The sequence below is a fragment of the Macaca nemestrina genome, chromosome 8 (genome assembly GCF_043159975.1).
Source record: "Macaca nemestrina isolate mMacNem1 chromosome 8, mMacNem.hap1, whole genome shotgun sequence".
NCBI lineage: Eukaryota > Metazoa > Chordata > Mammalia > Primates > Cercopithecidae > Macaca > Macaca nemestrina.
The window spans coordinates 51,500,726-51,521,666 of record NC_092132.1 but is presented as its reverse complement, the minus strand read 5'-3'; the positions used below and the strand labels follow the sequence as shown (position 1 = coordinate 51,521,666).

At 42.1% G+C, this 20,941-nt stretch overlaps 1 long non-coding RNA gene across 1 annotated transcript; it reads right to left on the bottom strand.

The window, feature by feature from the left end:
* Window positions 1-2,561: 2,561 nt before the first annotated feature.
* On the bottom strand, window positions 2,562-19,695 carry LOC139355807 (uncharacterized). Its single transcript, XR_011606879.1, has 3 exons — window positions 18,614-19,695; window positions 8,254-8,338; window positions 2,562-5,048 (listed from the first exon to the last, which is right to left on the bottom strand). It is a non-coding gene; the product is annotated as an uncharacterized lncRNA (long non-coding RNA).
* Between the last annotated feature and the right edge of the window lie 1,246 nt (window positions 19,696-20,941).

The following is a 20,941-nucleotide window of genomic DNA, read 5'->3' as shown; positions in this document are numbered from 1 at the left end:
GAAATTATTCTGGTGCTTCCAGGACATTTGTTCGTAGCATCATTTAATGTAAAGTTAACATTTTAGGGATGATAGAATTTCTGAATAATGTTCTTGGATCTTTGGAATTATAATTAAATACATGTTCAGGATGTTAAAAATTCAAGCACTATGGCTCGTACCAGAGTGTGGAAAGACTATAGAGGCGTTATGCTTTTTAACGGAAGTTGGCAAAATATGATGTCAAGATTAAAGAACAGGCAGATTTATTTTGGCAGCTGACAATCCTAGGCTTAGTGAATTTCCCATCACAACCCATTAAGCAAGAGGAGAAAAAGCCTGAGTGTAGGATCTTTAGAATGAAGCCACAGCAGGAGCAGCAAAGGTTGGTTTAATTATGTTAAAAGCAACCCTAAGACCGGAAAAAGCTTTTTAACATTCCTAGCACATAAAAATAGTTAGTTTTGATGTTTTGCTGCTGAGCAATTGGGGAAATGAGTGTTTCTATTGTGGCCAAAAGCCTACATATTTCTTTTATGACTCATCTCATGTCTGAATTATAAAAGTTTGGCATGCAGAAGGGCGTGAAAGCCTCACATCTTCATTTCCAGTTAACCCCTGTCAGTATAAAGTCGGGCTGTACTTCAGGATGAAATTGTGTGACAATTCAACTCAGAGTATGTTTTCTGGGACCCTTTGGTATTTGGAGTAAGGAATGATATCTCATCTCTAAATGTTTTTTAAAAGGAGACATAGGCTGGGCGTGGTGGCTCACACCTGTAATCTCAGCACTTTTGGAGGCTGAGGCATGCAGATGAACTGAGGTCAGGAGTTCAGGACCAGCCTGGCCAACGTGGTGAAACCCCATCTCTACTAAAAATACAAAAATTAGCTGGGTGTGGTGGCGGACGCCTGTAGTTCCAGCTACTCAGGAGGCTGAGGCAGGAGAATCGCTTGAACCTGGGAGGCAGGATTGCAGTGAGCCAAGATTGCTGCCAATGCACTCCAGCCTGGGTGACAAGAACGAAATTCTGTCTCAAAAAAAAACAAAAACAAAAACGTAGATATAATGTTGTATGCAAACAATAGCAGTAACTACAACACACACTCCCCTCTTGCTTTCTATACTGATTATAAAGATCTGGCTGATTGTAAAGATTAGTGCCCTGATGTTGGGAAGCAATGATTATTGCTGAGTTTTATTTTCTTATTTATAAAATGTGAATAATATCTGCCTGGCTTGTTTGTTGTGGGAATTAAATAAGTGAATATATGTGACTAGCTTAGTACAATGTCTGATTCATACTCATTGTTTAATAAACAGTAGCTGTTGTGAATGTTGATGTAGTTAGTATTATTAATAATGCAATGGGAAAAACATTGGCCTAGAAATCAAAAGGCTCAGTTTTCTCTAAGTAATTATTTAACCCATTGCCTAACCTGTTTTGCTTACTGAATCTACTTTGAGCCATAATTTTTCTCATCTTAAAAGCAGGAGTTTGGCCCAGATAACTTTCTAACTTTAGTATTAATGATTCTATGAATAACTGGTGGTCAGTATGGTGAAGTCCTCTCTGCTCCACCCCTTCAAGTCCCTGCGTCTTTCCTGAAATAATATTCTTCAACCACAAGCAAGTCTTGTTTCTGGCGTTCTGGGAGGAGAGCTTGAGCTGCACACTGGCCAGCTCTGTGTGGGTGCAGAATAGCTCTGCACTGCGGAAGGAAGGACTTTTTTTGGGAATGAATTCTCAGTCCAAGGACATAATGTCTAGAAGTGTCTTTTGGTACTAGTGGGTACACAGATAAAGTTCAGACTTGTCTCCAGGAGATACTGTTCCATTGTGAGAGCAAAGATCGATGGTTTTGTCCCATAGACCTTGATGGAATTTAACCATTTTAATTTGACAACAACGACGTTTTCACCTGGGGAGATAGAATTCCCCAGACTGGCTCCAGTTAAGAGCAGGCAACCATAACAGCATAATAATTAGCCCTTGCATCTGCATAGTTTGTTGCCTCTACAAATTCCTTTGTCATACATTATGTCATTCCATCCCCACAACAACTGTATAAGATAGGGAGGGCAGCTATGAATATCCCCATTGCTTCAATAAGGAAATGGATCTTCAGAGAGGTTGGTGACTTGCCTGGGGTTGCACAGCTCGTGCTAAGCCAGAGATGCTGGGCTTACTGGCTATGTGGGGCACCTACACACCTCCTAACACCATGTCTGAATAGCAGCAACTCAGCCTTCTCCACTGGTTTCCCTGGAAACTGGCAAAATGTCTCAGCATCTCCATCATATAACACTAAGCAAAGAAAAAATTTCAAAGAAGGGTCTGTGAGGGCAGTAGACTGGTCAAATAAGCAGAAAGGCTCAGGAGAGAGGAGATGTCACCCTCATTCTGTATCAACAGGCTCCATATAATCCTTATCAATAAACATTTTTAAAAGGGCTGTTAAGTTATAGACATCCAAATATGCATTAGAAAATCACCTATCAAGGGCAACACTCAATTCAAAAGCACAGTTTTTTAAGACATTTTAAGGAGAAACATATCTGTTTATTGTAAAGAAAAAAAACAGAGCATGTAAATATTTTATTAATTGAATAAATCAAATGCTAGAACAACAGATTCAAATTCAACAATCGGAACAAAAATCATTCTTGGACTATTCATAATTTTGCTTAGTCAGTTCTGCAGAGAGAAGATAATGGCATTTGCCTTGCTTCTCTCTGATTTTCCTTGCTCGGGTTTGAAAAAGAATCCCCTGTGGCTTCTCTCCCCCACGTTCCAGGAGGCATCCTGTTCACTCGGGATGGTGTAGTGGGAGTGCACTCACTGAGGAGTCTTGGGGGTGTTGAATAGGCTCTCCTATCACTTACTCTGACAAGGGACCACAAACACACAATGCTAGTTCTCGAACCTTCTGGAAGCTGAACTGGATGATCCAGAGTGCCCTTCTGGCTAGAATGCCAGAGATGTCCTTTTCCCCTCCCAGGAATCAGCCAGCTGAGAGGGTCCAAATCCGTCCTTCTACTCCCAGCAGGCACCGTGCTCCCCAAATCAAGGGAAAGATAAAACTCCCAGAAACCCTCACTTGATTTCTGCCTCACCTTGTCACGGGAAGACCTACAACTATAATCTGTGTGCTGGGAGAGAGAGCTGTGTCGTGTTTAAATATCCTACGAAGCCTTAGGAGACATGGCAGGTGGTGAGGTTTGAGAAAGACAGAATCCCCACATAGCTTTGCTGGCTGTGCCACGTGTGAGAACCTTCCTGATGCTGCCAGGCCTGAAATGCCCCAGAAGTACATAGAAATGCTCTACTGTGAACCCATTTAACCAGTTTCCCAAAGGTTAGGATTGCTTTATTTCAGCTTCACAAGAAAGACCTCAAAGTAGCTTTTTTTCACTATGGATTTCAACCTGTCAATCTGTACAATGTCTGATTTAGCAAAATCTAACGGCATCTGAATAAAAGGCCTACAGACAAATTGTGAATGCACTCCTATTAAACCCTTGGACAGATTTAAAGGCAATAATGATCTCCTCTTACCAAGGACCGACTTTGCACAGGAGCGGCACTTTCGTCTTTCATCTTCTCAGAAACCCCAGGAGGTAGGTGTTACTACTGTTCTCACTTCAAAGTTGAGGACGTTGAACCAGATAAGGTAGATTAATTAAGTTCACATAGATAGTAAAAGCAGGAGCCGTACATAAACCCAGGCTCTTGCCTGTAGGCAACATTGCTTTCTGTATGGACAGGAAGGAACAGAGCTTCAGGCTAAAGAGAGATCTGGAACTTGGGACTAGTTCATCAGCGTGGCTGAGTGCTACTTTTTTCCGTTCCTTGCTGCCTCCACATCCGCTCTGATCTATACTCCATATTCGATAAATGCAATAGCTCCACAATTTCTCTTAGAGGCATCTGGAAATATATAGGTCAAACTTAGAAAGGAGGAAAGTTAAAAAAAAGATTCATGGGGGGTTTCCTGGGGCTCAGTATGAAAGCATGTGTGTGTGTCATATGCACGCACGCACATGCTCTGAGCCTCGAATGCGGCCTCCCCACTGTGCACGTGAAGAGGAGAGCAAGACCTCTCTGAGCTACAACAGCTCTGTGAGTGCTGCCCAGAGCAGCTGTGGCCTCCCGGCCTCGTCACGTCACAGAGCAGCATCTCAGTTACAGCCCGCCACCCCGCCTTGATGCTTCCAACTCCCAGCTCTTCTCTTTTTTTTTCTCTCCTGACCTCTCTATCCTTGCTGTGGATTAGTTCTGTGTGGCTAGCTTGGTCTGTACTTCCGCAAATTGAATCCCATTTCCTCTCTCCTGCTCTGAACCAGCTTTTTCGGATGTCTGTGCTGGTTTCCTCCTCCGGCCTTTGCAGTACCCACTGTGCCTGCACTCTTCCAGGCTATTCAGAGTAGGTGTCAAACGAGGACAGCCAAGACCAGGTCTTCCGCTGGATGCTTCTCTGGAGCCAGCTACCAGCTCTCCCCCAAGATGGGTACAGAGATGCCAGTGCTTAGCCTCGAAGGCTTGCTCTGAATTCCAGCTCTGTCACTCGGACCAGTACTTCACTTCCTGAGTCTCAGTTTTCTTATCTGTCTGATGGGTATAGCGATTGGTTTGATGATATGATGGGTGCAACAGTCTCTTCCTCAAAGTGCTGGGAGAAGTGAGTGAGATAATGGTATAAAACACTTGGCAGGGGCAGCTACAGAGAGGGTTCTAGCTATTAATATGATCAGTATGTTGTGACTGGTTCCTCACCATTCACAGGACACGAACTGCCTCATTTTCACTTCCTCCTTTTACATTTTTTTCCTTTTAAACATACATTACCTGAGTAACCTTTACACGTAGGTGTTATTACCCCAATTTATAAGGAAGAAAACAAAGCCACGGACAGGTTATGTAACTTTCCCAAGGTCACGTCGTTGGAAAGAAGAGCAGCTGGGATTCAGTGGTCCACTCTGACTCCTTCAGGAGACCAGCAGCAGGGTGCTTCAGGGGCGGTGAACTTTGCTGGGGACTGAGAAGACCAGGTGATCAGACAATGCCCTGCAGATGGGGCCCAGACAAAAGGAGAAACAGGCAGGTAAACAGATAATTACGGAATAGTGGGATAAAGGTATCCAAGTAGGCAGTCAGGGTCCTGGGACCCCCCCCCGGAGGCAGGTCTCCAGAGCCCATGTTTTTTCCACCACTACTGTACTGATCACAACTCAAGCTAGATTATTTCCTGCTAGATTATGGGACACGTTTGAGGAGAGAAAGAGTAATTCTGACACAGGGTAGGGGATGGGGTAGCAATGGAGAAGGCCATATAAGAGTAGGTGGCCTTATTAGAGTCAGTTTTTGAGGAAGGGACATAGGTAGAGAAGGTAGGAAAAGGCATTTCTAGGTGGTGAGACTAGCATGAACAAAGGCAGAGGGGCTGAAGTACATAGGATTCATGGTGGGCCAGAACGTGAAAAGCCTAGAATGCCATGGTAAGCAGCGTGGGCTTTATTTTGAAGTTAAAAATAGAACCACCTAAAAGGTAGGTCAAGATTGAAGCTATTTTGGGTGGCAGCATGTGTGTGGAGGCTGGACAGGAGAGAAGAACGTTTCAGGCAGGAAAACCAAGAAGGTCTATACATTCTTTTTTTTTTTTTTTTTTTTTTTAAAGAGATGGGATTCACTGCAGCCTTGAAATCCTGGGCTCAAGCAATCTTCCCACCTCAGCCTACTGATTAGCTAGGACTACAGGCATATGCCACCATGTCCAGCTAATTTTTAAAGTTTTTTTAGAGATGGGGTCTTGCTATGTTGTCCAGGCTGGTCTCAAACTCCTGACCTCAGCCTCCCAAAGCACTGGGATTATAGGCATGAGCCACTGTGTCCAGATTAAATCTAACATTTTAATCCAGGTCAGTCTGAGTTACTATGACAGAGATGGTAGTGGTGGTATAAAATTCTCAGGACATAGGTTAGACATGAGAAGGGATGGGGAGATTAAGAGGGTCCAGTCAGAGCTCTGCTATGTTGACTAATCAAGCCAGCACCCAGTGGAGGAGTATAGTAAATCACAGTCAACTTGAACACAAAATATTTCCTAGGCCCAAAACAGGAAGAGCAAGAACATGACTGTAGGTATTGCACTGTCAAAAGAAGAAATGTATCGTGGAAGGGGAACTGCCATTGCAGAAACAATTAAAAAGAAAATAAATACAAGTGCAGAGATGAAGAAGTTGGCAGCTCCAGGAGAAGGGGCCCCATGACCCCCAAATTCAACCGTCTCATTCCTGAAGTGCGTGTATTTTGACCTAAGTGTGGGTCTTTATGTCATTAGCCTTTTAATTTATATCACTGACTCTCCTTGCTCTGACTTAATACTCACCAAACCATCTATTGATTATAATTCTCCTTTTTATATAGATCCTCCTACAGAGGAACAGAAACCCCTGAGCAGCCAACGTGAATGTCCAGCACATTTGGCAAAAGGCAGTAGAGTGTGGCAGTAAAGAGCACGGGCCAACATGCTTGAGTTTGAAACTTTCCAGCTGTGTGGCTTTGGACAAGTTATTTCAAAGCTCTGCAACTCAATTTCCCTGTCTGTAAAATAGGGAAGTTAATCGTACCCTCTCAAAGGGTCATCGTAAGAATCAAATGACGAAATGCATGTAGACACCTGGAAGAGTGCCTGCAAGTAGTAGATGCTCAATAAACAATGATTGTTGTTATTACAGATCTCATTGCCAACTGATAAATGGTGGCATTGTGGTTATTTAAAACATCAGTCTCTCATGAAGATGGTAAGTGTGAGTTGGTCTTCAAGGGTGTGCTTTCCTATGAGACTGATAAGATTGAGTTTCTGGGCCAGGCGTGGTGGCTCACGCCTGTAATCCCAGCAACTTTGGGGGTCCAAGGTGGGCGGATCACCTGAGGTCAGAAGTTCGAGACCAGTCTGGCCAACATGGCAAAACCCTGTCTCTACTAAAAATACAAAAAAAAAAAAAAAAAAATTAGCCGGGTGTGTGGCACATGTCTGTAATCCCAGCTGAGGCAGGAGAATTGCTTGAACCTGCGAGGTGGAGGTTGCAGTGAGCTGAGATCATGCCACTGCACTCCAGCCTGGCAACAGAGCAAGACCCTGTCTCAAAAAAAAAAACCCAAAAAACCAAAAAAAAAAAAAAACCACACAAACAAACACAAAAACCCCTGAGAACCTTATCCTCTACTATGGTGAATGTGTTTGCTTGTCTGTTTCCCATAAAACATTTGCAAGTCCTTGAGAGGAGAGTTTGTGCCTCATTGTCTCAAATCCCAAGTGCCCAGAATGGTAGCTGGCACATGCTAAGTGGTTAATACATTTTTATAGACTTTATAGCTATGATCCCAATATTGTCGCTGGCCTATTTCAGATCTGTCCAATAGAAAAGTAATTGAGCTATATTGAAATGTATAATTTTCAATTTTGTAGTAGCCACATTAAAAAAAGTTAAAAGATGAAGTAAAAGTAATTTGGGGAATATTTTTTATATTGCATTCTTACCTCATACCATATTTTAAAATATTAGCTTGTAACAGTTCAAAGACCTAAATGTAAGAGCCAATACTATAAAACACTTAGGAGGAAAAATGGGTGTAAATTTTCATGACCATGGATGAAGCAACAGGTTATTTGAGATGACACTAAAAGCATAAAAAACAGAAGGAAAAATAAATCGGATTTCATCAAAATTTAAAACGTTTATATGCTAAAGGATACTGTCAAGAAAGTGAAAAGACAACCCACAGAAAATACTTTTCTATTGGACAGATCTGAAATAAGCCAGCGACAATATTGGGATCATAGCTATAAAGTCTATAAAAATGTATTAGCCACTTACCGTGTACCAGCTACCATTCTGGGCACTTGGGATTTGAGACAATGAGGCACAAACTCTCCTCTCAAGGACTTGTAAATGTTTTATGGGAAACAGACAAGCAAACACATTCACCATAGTAGAGGATCAGGTTCTCAGGGGTTTTTTGTTTGTTTGTTTGTGGGGTTTTTTTGTTTTTTGTTTTTTGGTTTTTTTTGAGACAGAGTCTTGCTGTCACCAAGCTGGAGTGCAGTGGCATGATCTCGGCTCACTGCAACCCACAGAAAAAAGTATTTGTATCCAGAATATATAAGGAACACTTACAAATAAACAATAAAAAGACAACCCAATTTTTAAAATGGGCAAAGGATTTGAGACACTTCTCTAAAGAAGATATACCAATGGCCAATACTCACGTGAAAGGGTGTTCCATGTCATGAGTCATTAGGGAAATGCAAGTCAAAAACCATGTGAGCTACCACTTTATACGCATTAGGATGGCTATAATTTAAAAACAGAAAAAGACAGAAAATCACAATTGTTGATGAGGATGTAGAGAAATTGGAATCCTTACACATTGGTGGTGGGAATGTAAAATGCTGTGGAAAATGATTTGATAGTTCCTCAAAAAGTTAAACATAGAGTTATCATATATTCCAGCAATTCCACTCCTAAGTTTATACCCAAGAAAATTGAAAACATATGTACATACAAAAACTTGTATACTTGGCCAGGCGTGGTGGCTCACGCCTGTAATCCCAGCACTTTGGGAGGTCAAGCTGGGTGGATCACCTGAGGTCAGGAGTTCAAGACCAGCCTGGGCAACATGGCAAAACCCCATCTCTATCAAAAATACAAAAATTAGCCGGGTGCAGTGGCGCGTTCCTGTAATCCCAGCAACTCAGCAACTCAAGAGGCTGAGGCAGGAGAATCACTTGAGCCCGGGAGGCAGTGATTGCAGTGAGCAATCGACCTCAACCAGAGGCAGAGGTTGCAGTGAGCCGAGACTGCGCCATTGTACTCTAGCCTGGAAACAGAAAGAGACCCGATCTCAAAAAAAAAAAAAACAACTACTAGTACACTCATTCATAGCAGCATTACTCATGGTAGTGAATAAGTAGAAACAACCCAAATGTTAACTGATGAACTGATAAATAAAATATGGTATATCCATGAAAGGAAATATTATTCAGCTAGAAAAAGAATGAAGTACTAATACATATTACAACATGGAAAAATCTTGAAAACATTATGTTCATGGAAATAAGCCAGACACAACAGTCCACATATTGTATGATTCTATTTATATGAAATATCCAAAATAGGGAAATCTATAGAGACAGAAAGTAGACTAGTGGTTGCCAGTGTTTGAGGGGAGGCTCAAACGGGGAGTAACTGCTAACCTGCAGTGGGGTTTCTTTTTAGAGCGGTAGAAATGTCCTGGAGGCTGAGCCCGGTGGCTCACGCCTGTAATCTCAACACTTTGGGAGGCCAAGGCAGGCGGATCACGAGGTCAGCAGTTTGAGACCAGCCTGGCCAACATGGTGAAACCCCATCTCTACTAAAAACACAAAAATTCCCGGGAGTGGTGGCATGTGCCTGTAATCCCAGCTACTTGGGAGTCTGGGGCAAGAGAATCGCATGAGTCCGGGAGGCAGAGGTTGCAGTGAGCCGAGATCTCACACTGCACTCCAGCCTGGGTGGCAGAGCCAGACTCCATCTCGGGGACAGGGCCGGGGGATGCGGGGAACAAAACAAAACAGAAATGTCCTGGCATTCCACAGTGGTAAGAGTTTCACAGCTTTGTGAATATACTAAAAACCACTGCATTTAACATTTTTAAAGGGTGATTTTAATATAATGTGAAATTTTATATTATATGAATTATATCTTAGGTTTTATTAAAACCAATGTATCTAAAATATTACAGGTTGACTATCCCTAATCTGAAAATCCAAAATGCTCAATGGAGCATTTTGGGTTGTGTGTTTTCAGATTAGGGATGCTCAGCTGGTAATGTAAATATTCCAAAATCAGAGAAAATTCAAAACCTGAAACACTTTTGGAGTGTTTCTAAAGTGTCCCTTTAAAATAAGGAATACTCAACCTGTATCATTTTAACATGTAATTGATATAAAAAGTTATTGAGATAATTTACATTTTTCCCATGCTAAGTCTTTGAAATTCTGTGTATATTTTATACTTCCAGCACATCTCAATCTGAATGCTACATTTTCTTTTGAAATATTGTACTTAGATTTCATAAAATTTACAATGAAAAAAGTAGACTCACAAGCCTAAGTTGTCTCAAGCAGGCTTCAAAGTTTTCCAGTAACGGAATCAAGTGTCAGTGTTTAAATTTTTGTTTTAATTAAAATGAAATAAAATTTAAATTGCACTAGACACATTTCAAGTACTCAATGGCCACATGTGGCTAGTGACCACCTGAATGCACAATGCAGGTCTAAGGTAGACTACTAAGCCTATCTCTTTCTGCTCTTATCATTCTAAACTAGTGTTTTTGTTTTTCCCCAGTACCATTCAACTGTGATTGTTTCAGTCGCTGTCCTAGTTAAAGCAGAACTATATTTGGGGAAAAGCGTCTTTCAAGATTCTTCCTACTCCCCTGGTCCTTCCTCCTTCCCTGCTTCTTTACTCTGGAAGCATAGGAAGCTTGTGTTGATGTCATGGTGGTGGGTTGCCCTCTGATATCCCTCCCCTCCACCTCTCTTAGTAACCTCTCAATTTGTTTTGGGCAGCAATGCACAAATGGAATGACATAGTCTTGGCTCGTGAGGTATTAGAGAAGCCCAACCCATCCATAGAAGAGGGATTCACTGGTCTATGTGAATAGACCAGTGGGTCGGTGGTGATACAGCTGTTCCCATCTAGCCTTTGAACATGCACCAATATCATCTACCTATGTACCGAGCCTCTCCTCATCCCAAATCACTTCCTACCCACTCGGACTTTCATGTAGTCCCAGCAGGACAGATAGCAATATCTGGACCACCTGCACACCACGCGCTGGTCCTTTCTCTGCCTGACCATGCCACATTGCCCTTTCTGCTCTTTTGCAGTCTTCCCGGGTGAGGAGGGCTCCTCTCAGATTTCCAGACTGTAAATGGGACACAGGCCCCTTCTGCCTTTGGCTTTCCCCTTAATCTAGCAGGGGACTGCATTGTTTCCTGTCTTAGCGCTTGTGGGAAACCGTTTACGCATACCTCCTAGATGTGCTTTTGAGGCCACCTCTAAACTAGAAGAAATAAATGAAATACAACACAGATGACCTTCACTTTGGGTTTCCTTTCAATGAGCTTAGGCTGCACTACACCCATTTGCATAGGGGGATATCTCAAGAATTCTGAACATGCATAATTGAATATTCTTCTACTGCAGCACAACTGAGTTAGATTCTAGCAAAATGCTCCAATTTAATCTATGTTTAATATTTTTCTGTTGCTCACCAAACAATTAATTTGGCAATATATTGCAAAAAGAAGTGCTTAAAAATAATTTCCAAAAAAAGGCAATATATCAAGAGCCAGACTTTCAAAAAGATAATCATAGCAAATTAAATCTTAGAGTACTTCTTTAACTTTTAAAAAGATTCTTTCATATCTACTACAATAAAGCCTTTATTTAACTAGAACAAAGTATTTTACTCACATTACCTGGTTAAAAAGTAAGCAAGCCTGAACCAATGCATCACTTAGAAATATATTTGGCTACAAGTAAGAGAGACCCTGACTCAACTGACTTAAAAAAATAAGGATTATTATTCCACATAATGGTGAGCCCAGAGTTGGGTGGTGTCAGAGTTTCAGCAGTTCAGTGATATCACCTAGATCCAAATTATTTGTATCTTTTTACTGTAACATCCTCAGAAAGTTGGCTTCAGTAGCAGCAGCAGCTTCCTGAGTTGCCAAAATGTGGCACAAGCCCAGGTATCCTCTCATCACACAGCAAGTCTCAAGGCATTTATGCAGTCATCCTCTGTCAAGAACAAGGAGACCCTTCCCCCAGAAGTCCCCATAGACCTCTCAGGTCTCTTTGGCCATAATCACATCACAAGCCATGATTGGCTTAGAATAACCAATAATTATTCCTTAGGCTCAGCGTGGCCTTGTCCTAAACCCATGAAGATTAAGCAAAATTCGAGTTCTATTAGCAACAAGAAAGGGGGCTGGCTGGTGGGTGGGTGGTCAACCAAAAATACCTGTCAAAAGCATCCTTTTTTGTTTGTTTGTTTTTTTGGTTCAAATGTTTGGCTAATCTTCCTTTCATGTGTGGTGGTCCACATTCTGCCTTTTTGATAACTGGGGATGTTGAAATAACCTCAGTTCACTAAACTGTGAGCATCAATTTTTCATTATAATGGGCTGTAGGATTAGGAGGTTTGGAATAATGGGCTGAATTTTTATTGGCTACTGGCTTATATTTTGGAAGGTGCACATTTTGGGGACATGATCAACATTTGTTTCTTTGGCTATGATTTACTGTTTAACTCCAAAAGCAGAGTGCTGAAAAATGTTGCTGACTGTACTGCCAGCCTCCCGTTTTAGTTGTTTGGCTATTGGTCACTTTCATTTGATTCCATAACAATCTACAAGTAGGGTAAGTACTACAACTTCTAACTAGGGTCAGAGAAGTAAAATAACTCTCCTAAGGCCACGTAGCAAGTTTTAGGCTTCCTAGCTGCAGACTTCTCACTAAGTATAGTGTGATGAGCAAAATAGCCTGAAAATAACCCTGGCAGCTCTCTCCGATTACCAGTACAACAAGCTAGAAAGGATGCAAGACCTTTTTCTCCCAGCAGAAGGGGCTGCACTCAAGTACAATATTCCAAAGGACTGGTGGTGTCCTCCTCACTGCAGGACCGTAGCATCCTATGGATCCCGAGGTCCCCAGATGCTAGGCAGCTGGATTTCCTAGCTACTCCTGTAAGCAGCCAAGCCCCCAAATCTAGACTGCCTGGACCAAGCTGCCTAGGTATCCCTTCACTGACAAGGCAGCTTTCTCAAGCTGGCTTTATAGAAAAGGTAGAATTGGGGGGATATTTTTCCTCTGTTAGAATATGGACTCACACTACATGTCTTGCAGAGCACTGTAACTTACTTTATAGGTTTACCCTTTCCCCAATAAAGCCTATTTCTTAACCCAAACTAGGTGAGCTTGTAGAACTCAATGGCTGCATACCAGGTGGTGACTCAGAAGGGACCCAATTTACACAACAGACACCTGCTTCTTTTATGTAGGTAGAAGGATGTGTCATCCAACTGTCCCTACAAGTGCAAAGCTGTTAATATAGTGCTGCATTAAAAAAAAACTCATGGAAAAATTGTTTTACCCTTAAAGTTATGCTTTCTAGTTATATTGCATGCATCCATTTAAGTCATCCAATCTTGCCTCTACAAGATAGAGTATGTATAAACACATATCAATAAATGTTATATATCATACTTTGTTTTGAGACTTCTTCTTTCTGCTTTTTGTTACCCCCATTTTAGATACACACACACACACACACACACACACACACACACATCCCACTCATGAATTTTCTGACAACTCACCAATGCTATTGCTAAAGCAGCTTGATTTCTCTAGTGATTCTGAATATTGAGATTCTAGGGGCACATGGGAACATTCTCCTCTCCAAATTCTTGTGATCCTACAATTTCTCTTATGTCTCAACCACAGTGATCTAAGACAAAGTAGCTTTTTTTTTTTTTTAACTAAACAATCTCACTGTCATCCAGGCTGGAGTGCAGTGGTGTCATCTTGGCTCACTGCAGCCTTGACCTCCTGGGCCCAAGCAATTCTCCTGCCTCAGCCTCCCAAGTAGCTGGAACTACAGGTGCATACCACCAGGCCCGGCCAATTTTTGCATTTTTTGCAGAGACAGGGTTTCGCCATGATGGCCAGGCTGGTCTTGAACTCCTGGACTCAAGTGATCTGCCCACCTTAGCCTCACAAATTGTTGGTAAAACAGGTGTGACTGCCCAACAAAAGTAAAGGAGCAGGTTTCTCAGTAAAGCATTAGTCTACCCTCATGCGTTTTCCTTTGATTACTCTTTGGGATACTCTCCATCTTAATCACATATGCTAGAGACCAGGAGTTTAAGACCAGCCTGGACAACATCGCAAGATCTCTGTCTCTGCCAAAAAAAAAAAAATCAAATCAGAAAAACAACAACAAAAAAATAATGGTTTATTTCATTGTCCTCCTAAGGTTTTCTTAAAATTGATTTTTAAGTGTTCGTTACTTTTTACATTATTCATCTACCAAAATGACTAAAATAAGACAAACTGCCAATACTAAATGTGGAGGAGGATATAGAGCCACTGGAATGTCCATACGTTGTTGGTTGGGTAACATGATACAGCCACTTTTGAAAAAGGCCTGGCAGTTTCTTTTAAAATTAAAGATACAGCTACCGTATGATCCAACAATTCTATTACTAGGTATTTACCCAAGAAAATAACAACATATGTCCACAAAAGACTTATATAAGAATATTCATAGCAGCTTTATTCATAATAGCCAAAATGTAGAGATAGCCCAGATATTGTCAGTGGGAAAATAGATATACCAACTGTAGTAACTTTAACAATTGGAATGCAGTTTAGCAACAAAAAGGGAGCAAACCAGAGACATATGCAATAACATAAACAAATGTCTAAATTGTGCAATGTGAAAGAAGTTTTGCATAATGAGTAGAGTCTGCACTGTATGATTCCAACTATATGAAGTTCTAGAACAGGCAAAACTAATCCATAGTGAATAAAATTAGAACAGTGGTTCTTTTTTTTTCAGATGAAATCTCACTCTGTCTCCCAGGCTGGAGTGCAATGGCGCCGTCTTGGCTCACTGCAACCTCCGCCTCCCGGGTTCAAGCAATTCTGTTGCCTCAGCCGCCTGAGTAGCTGGGACTACAGGCACGTGTCACCATGCCCAGGTAACTTTTTTGTATTTTTAGTCGAGATGGGGATTCACCATGTTGGCCAGGATGGTCTCGAACTTCTGACCTCAGGTGATCCGCCTGCCTCGGCCTCCCAAAGTGCTGGGATTACAGGCGTGAGCCACTGCGCCCAGCCCGAACAGTGGTTCTTTCTGGGGTAGTTAGAATGGAGATTGACTGAGACAGGTCATGAGACATTTTGGGGTGATCATTGTTATTTTGATAGGGATCTCAGTTACATAAGTGTATGGATTTGTCAAAAAGAGAATGTTCACTTAAAATTTGTACATATCATTATGCATTCCTTAACAATAACTATAAATAAAATTAAACTCTAATGAAATGTATGCTGAACTATTTAGGGAGAAGTGATGTCTGCAACTCATTTTGAAATGTATCAATAAATTAGATGGATTGATGGATGGATAGGGATGAATAGTTAGGTAAATATGTGATAAAGCAAGTATAGTAACAAGCTATGATAGAATCTAGGTGGTGGGTATATGAATGTTTAGTGTTAAATTCTTCCATATTTTATTCTACTGAAACCCTGTGTTTCTGAAAATTTTCATAACTTATATTGGATATAAGTTCATTAGCTTCTTTCATCTTCCAAAATCGGTACATCCTCCTCTTCTCACTTCCTTTGGTTCTCACGGTTTCTGGAGGCAGAGACAGCCTTGAGACTACAGCTACCCATGCAGTGCTATTTGAGGGACTCCAGAAGGCTTCTCTGCTCAGCATCCCCCCTCACCTCCTTCTCCTACCAGTCACAACAGAAGGTTTCTACTAAGCATTTATTTCTTTAGACCTAGAGGGAGTTTAGGTCATCACAAATCTCCTATCAATATGCAAATATGCCCATGTCAGGGAAGTAATTTAAACCTGGGGGGACTTACTTGTCAAATAAAGGAAAGCAGAGTTTTTTGTGACAGTAAATAAAATATACAGGAGATACGGACAAGAAAGAGAAAGACAGAATCTATGTGGGAGGCTAAGACATATCAAAGCCAAACTACAATATACAGTTTTGCCTAGAGTCAGGAGTTTGAGACCTGGCTCAAACCTTAAAAAAGTACCATTTATCTATAGGGAACAACTCTAATCCCTGTTCTTCAAGGGATAACAGCCAGAACCTAGAAACAGAGTCAAGATCATGGTCATCAAAAAACACCTCTCTGGCCCCAGCCTTGCTTGCTCTACGGAACTGAAGTTCCTCAATTTCCTCCACTTCATTCTGGGAGGCATTAGACAATGTCTTGTGCACGCCTGAGGATGAATCCTCTCTTGCTCCTTGACCTGCTGAGGCTGTGAGTTTCTCCTGGGCATGCCCCCAAGGCCTGTGCCAAAGGTCTGGATACCTGCCTGGAGCTGATTTCCTCTCCCATGCCATCTCTGGTCCAGAACTAGGCTTGGTTCAGCCCATGCCTCTGCTCAGCTACTTCGCCCCTTCTGAGTTCTAAGACCTGAATGAGGAATGTTCCCTTTGTCCTCTAAATCCCCAGGTTTTCCCTAGAAACTTCACTGAAACCCTGTTTTGCATATACATATATACACACACACACACACACATTTATATACACACACACGTGTGTGTGTGTGTGTGTGTGTGTGTATATATATATATATATATATATATTTTTTTTTTTTTTTTTTTTTTTTTAAGACGGAGTCTCTGTCACCCAGGCTGGAGTACAATGGTGTGGTCTCGGCTCACTGCAACCTACGCCTCCCGGGTTCAAGGATTCTCCTGCCTCAGCCTCCTGAGTAGCTGGGACCACAGGTGCGTACCACCACACCTGGCTAATTTTTTTGTATTTTTCTTTTTTTTTTTTTTTGAGATGGAGTCTTGCTCTGTCACCCAGGCTGGAGTGCAGTGGCGCGATCTCGGCTCACTGCAAGCTCCACCTCCCGGGTTCACGCCATTCTCCTGTCTCAGCCTCCAGAGTAGCTGGGACTACAGGTGCCCACCACCACGCCCGGCTAATTTTTTTGTATCTTTAGTAGAGACGGGATCCCACTATGTTGGCCAGACGAACTCCTGACCTTGTGACCGCCTGCCTCGGCCTCCCAAAGTGCTGGGATTATAGGTGTGAGCCACTGTACCCGGGCTCCTGTTTTGCATTTTCGATTGCAGCCTCTTCTCTTCAAGGCTTGGGTACAGTTCATGGGGTCAAGCCTGGGGCCACCTGTGGGACAGATTAGGGCTGTACTGACAGAGCCACCCCTTATCACTGACTCAGTTTTCTTGAACTATCTTGCAACTCTCTTCTCTTTCCTCAGGATGAATTCTGAGTTCATTCTAAGGAAAGAGAAGAGAGTTGCAAGATAGTCCAAGAACTAAGGCTTTTTGGTCCTTCATGTAAGTAGGCCACCCATAAGTGTTTCCCCTTCTGTTTCTTTTGAGGCAAGACTGAATAATAAGGAGATCCCAGCTGAAGCTATCAGGATGGGACACTAGTTTCTGAATAAAAATAAATGGATGCAGACTTCAAGTTACATTACTGCATTCCACTGAGAGAGAGTCTTATATCTTCACCTCCTTGCTTATGAGCTTGGCCATGTGATTTGCTCTGGCCAATGACACATTGGCATATGTGACACAGAGTCTTGGAAACAGTTCTACAATGGGAGCTGCCTTCTTTTCTTCTTTTGGAAGACAGTAGCCAGTAGCCTGAGGTACCTGCTAGATGCTGCAGACACAGGCCCAGTTGCCTTTGCACCATAGCCAACCACCAGATGTGTGAGTGGGGCCATATCTGATCAATCAGTTTCTGGCTGACCTGCCAGCTGACTGCAGCCACATGCGTGAGCCCAGGCGGTGCCAACAGAAGAACCACCTAGCTAAGCTCAGTTCATATTGCCAACACCTGGAATCATGAGCTGCTCAGTAACTGTTGTTTTAAACCACTACATTCTGGATTGATTTGTAAGGCAGAAACAAATAAATGATACACTGTTGAGTGGGCAGAAGAGGGAATGTGGAATTGATGGAATAAGCATCCATAATTGATTGATAAGACCTAAGGTCCTCTTCAGATTCTAAAATTATATGATTTGGTGAGAAAATCCCAATGTCTGCAATAAGTATAATGCATGTAATTTAATTTAAGAACTTCTCTTCTCCTCTCTTTTACATTTAAAATCCCACAGATATGTGACTGATTATCCACACAGGGATCTTATTACTTCTTGGCCATGCCTTGTTCTGTTGCCACCAAGTACTCCAAGTACACAACCTCTCTTAAATGTGCACTGTTTGTAAACTTTAACTTTGCATGATTCATATCCTAATCTTGAATAAGAGCTATACACATAAGAAAGAGTTGAGACTTATGTATGAATTAATTTTTTAAATAAAAAGATATTGAGATCACTTGCGAAGTCACACACAACCATAAAAAAATGCGGCTGCCATAACATTAAAGGAAATTACCTCTAGGCTTCTATCCAGTATGATGCAATTTTCAAGGACTAAGACAGAGGCCTTGAAAATGAGCGGTAATAATGGAAATGCTGACGTATCCATAACTGTCACTGCTTAAGGAATGGCAAAGAAAGACTAGAATAATAATGACACATTGTGAATCCCCAGTATTTTTACCTAGTGTTGGCAGCAAGTGATGGAACAGGTTTTCATAATAACATTATAATTAAACTACAAATTGTTTGTCTAAATAATTTCTGAAAGTCAAGAAAAACAGTGCTGTATTTAATTTGGGATAAGATTTCATTTTGCTGAGGTTTTTGCTTCCTGCTCCCAAGTGAGAGGTTTCTCAGATAAGACACCACCCTGTCCTGGTTTACATACCTGGTGTCCATGGAGGGAAATGCAGGACGGAGGCAGATGCATCTTTGTAAACAACAGGTAGTGTCGCATTAAGGACTGTAGGCCTGGAGCTCTTGGAAAACGTCCTTTTTCACCTCCCCCCTCGCCTTCCCTGGTTTTGACATAGTTTTCTCTTTGAAAACACAGGGCTATCAGGAAAGACTGTGAACAGAGTCTCATCTCCATTTATGCTCTCCCTGTACCCCCTGCTCTGCTTGCAAGTCCCCCGAGGACCTCAAAGGGTGTCCTCCTCCAGATACTGAGAGCTGACCCAGCAGGAGGGGCCCAGGATAGTTTGAAGGTGCAGCCACCCTTATTCATTACAGAATGTCCTCTCTTCTTATCTTGCCTTTTTTTAGCCTGAAGGACAAAGAAAAAGAGAGGAGTCTCGATTTTCCTTGTTAATCTGCTCCAGCTGGCAGCCTGTCCAACACTTGAAATCATCTGTGATGTAACAATTATTTTTTTAAAACACTAACATCCCATTTTATGTAATTTGATGGGATAACAGGATGGCAATTCAGCTTAGAAAACATTTTGACCAGCAATCATTCAGACAAATAAAAATGAGGACAAAAAGGATGACTGCGACAAGCAAACTAGAACAGCCTGCTATGCCAAGAACTTCACATGAATCATGCTTTCCAAAGGCCACATTGCTTATCTGTTCTATAATAACCTGGAACCTCCTCCTCCTCAAGTCTCTCTTGGGCTCCTTAGTAGCCCAAGGTTGGCAGATGTACGGACTTAGAACAGATGGATACCCAGAACTTCAGACTCACAGCTCAAGGGACCTCAGCGTTCATTTTTGTTCACCACGGATTCCCCATGCCAGTTCGGGAGTTGGAGAAATTGGTGTAGAGTGGACTGGGTTGAATTGTGCCCTCCAAAAGGATATGTTAAAGTCCTAACACCGAGTACCCATGAATGTGACTTTCTTTGGAAATAGTGTCTTTGCAGAGGTAATCAAGGTTAAGACGAGGTCATTAGGGTGGGCACTAACAGGACTGGTGTCCTTAAAAGAGGAGAAGAGATACTGGAACAGAAACACATGAGGGGAGAACTCCATGTAATGACAGATAAAGAGGCTGAATATTGCAGTTGCAGGCCAGGGCGTGCCAAGAATTGCGGGGAAACTACCAGCAGCTAGGAAGAGGCAAGGAAGGATCTTGTGCTACAGGTTTCAGAGAGGGAAGGGCCAGCGGACACCTTCATGTTGGGCTTTTGGCCAACAGAACTGTGAGACAGTAAGTACCTATTGTTTTTGTTGTTGTTGTTGTTGTTGTTGTTGTTGTTGTTTTTCTGGAGATGAAGTTTCGCTCTTGTTGCCCAGGCTAGAGTGCAGTGGCGCCATCTCGGCTCACTGCAACCTCTGCCTCCTGGGTTCAAGCGATTCCCCTGCCTCAGTCTCCCAAGTAGCTGGGACTATAGGCATGCGCCACCACACCTGGCTAATTTTTTTTTTTTTTTTTTTGTATTTTTAGTAGAGACAGGGTTGCTCCATGTTGGTCAGGCTGGTCTCGAACTCTGACCTCAGGTGATCCACCCGCCTCAGCTTCCCAAAGTGCTGGGATTACAGGCGTGAGCCACTGAGCCCGGCCTAATAAATACCTATTGTTTTGGTGATGGCAGCCCGAAGAAATGAAGACAGAGAGCTTAGGCAAATGTCCACAATCAAACAGCCTGTGATGACAGAGAAGACTGGCGAGTGTAGGCCCTGCCATCCCCATTCCAGAGCTCTGTCCTTTGTCCAGGGCTTTCTTCCTCTGAGGCTTCATGCATCAGTTGTCTGTGTATGTTTTCTCTAGCTCTTATTTTTGTTCTGGATTTCTATAATAATTTCCTTCAAATAGACTTTTCTTGTCTCCTGACCCCTGCTACATACAACTTTTTATTTGGAAAAATTTAAAACCTAAGATAAATTCAGAGAATAAGTCAACGAACACTCCTTTCACCCTGATTCACCGATTCACATCGTGCCATGTCTGTTTCCCTCTCTTTTACTTTCTCCCATGTGTATTTACTTTTTTCTGGAACCATTTGAAAGTTGCAGGTCTCATGACATTTCATATCTAAAATATTTCAGCATGCATCTCCTAAGGACAAAGACACTCTCATAACAATCAGATTCAGAAAATTTAACACCAATTCAAAATCATTACCTAATAAAATGACCATATTCAGATTTCTTCAATTGTCCCCTAAATGTCCTTTGTAGATATTTCTTCCTTTCTTCCATTTCTTCCCCTCTACTTTCCTTTCCTTCATTTTTACACCCACCACCCAATCACCCAGCCATCATGTCTCTTT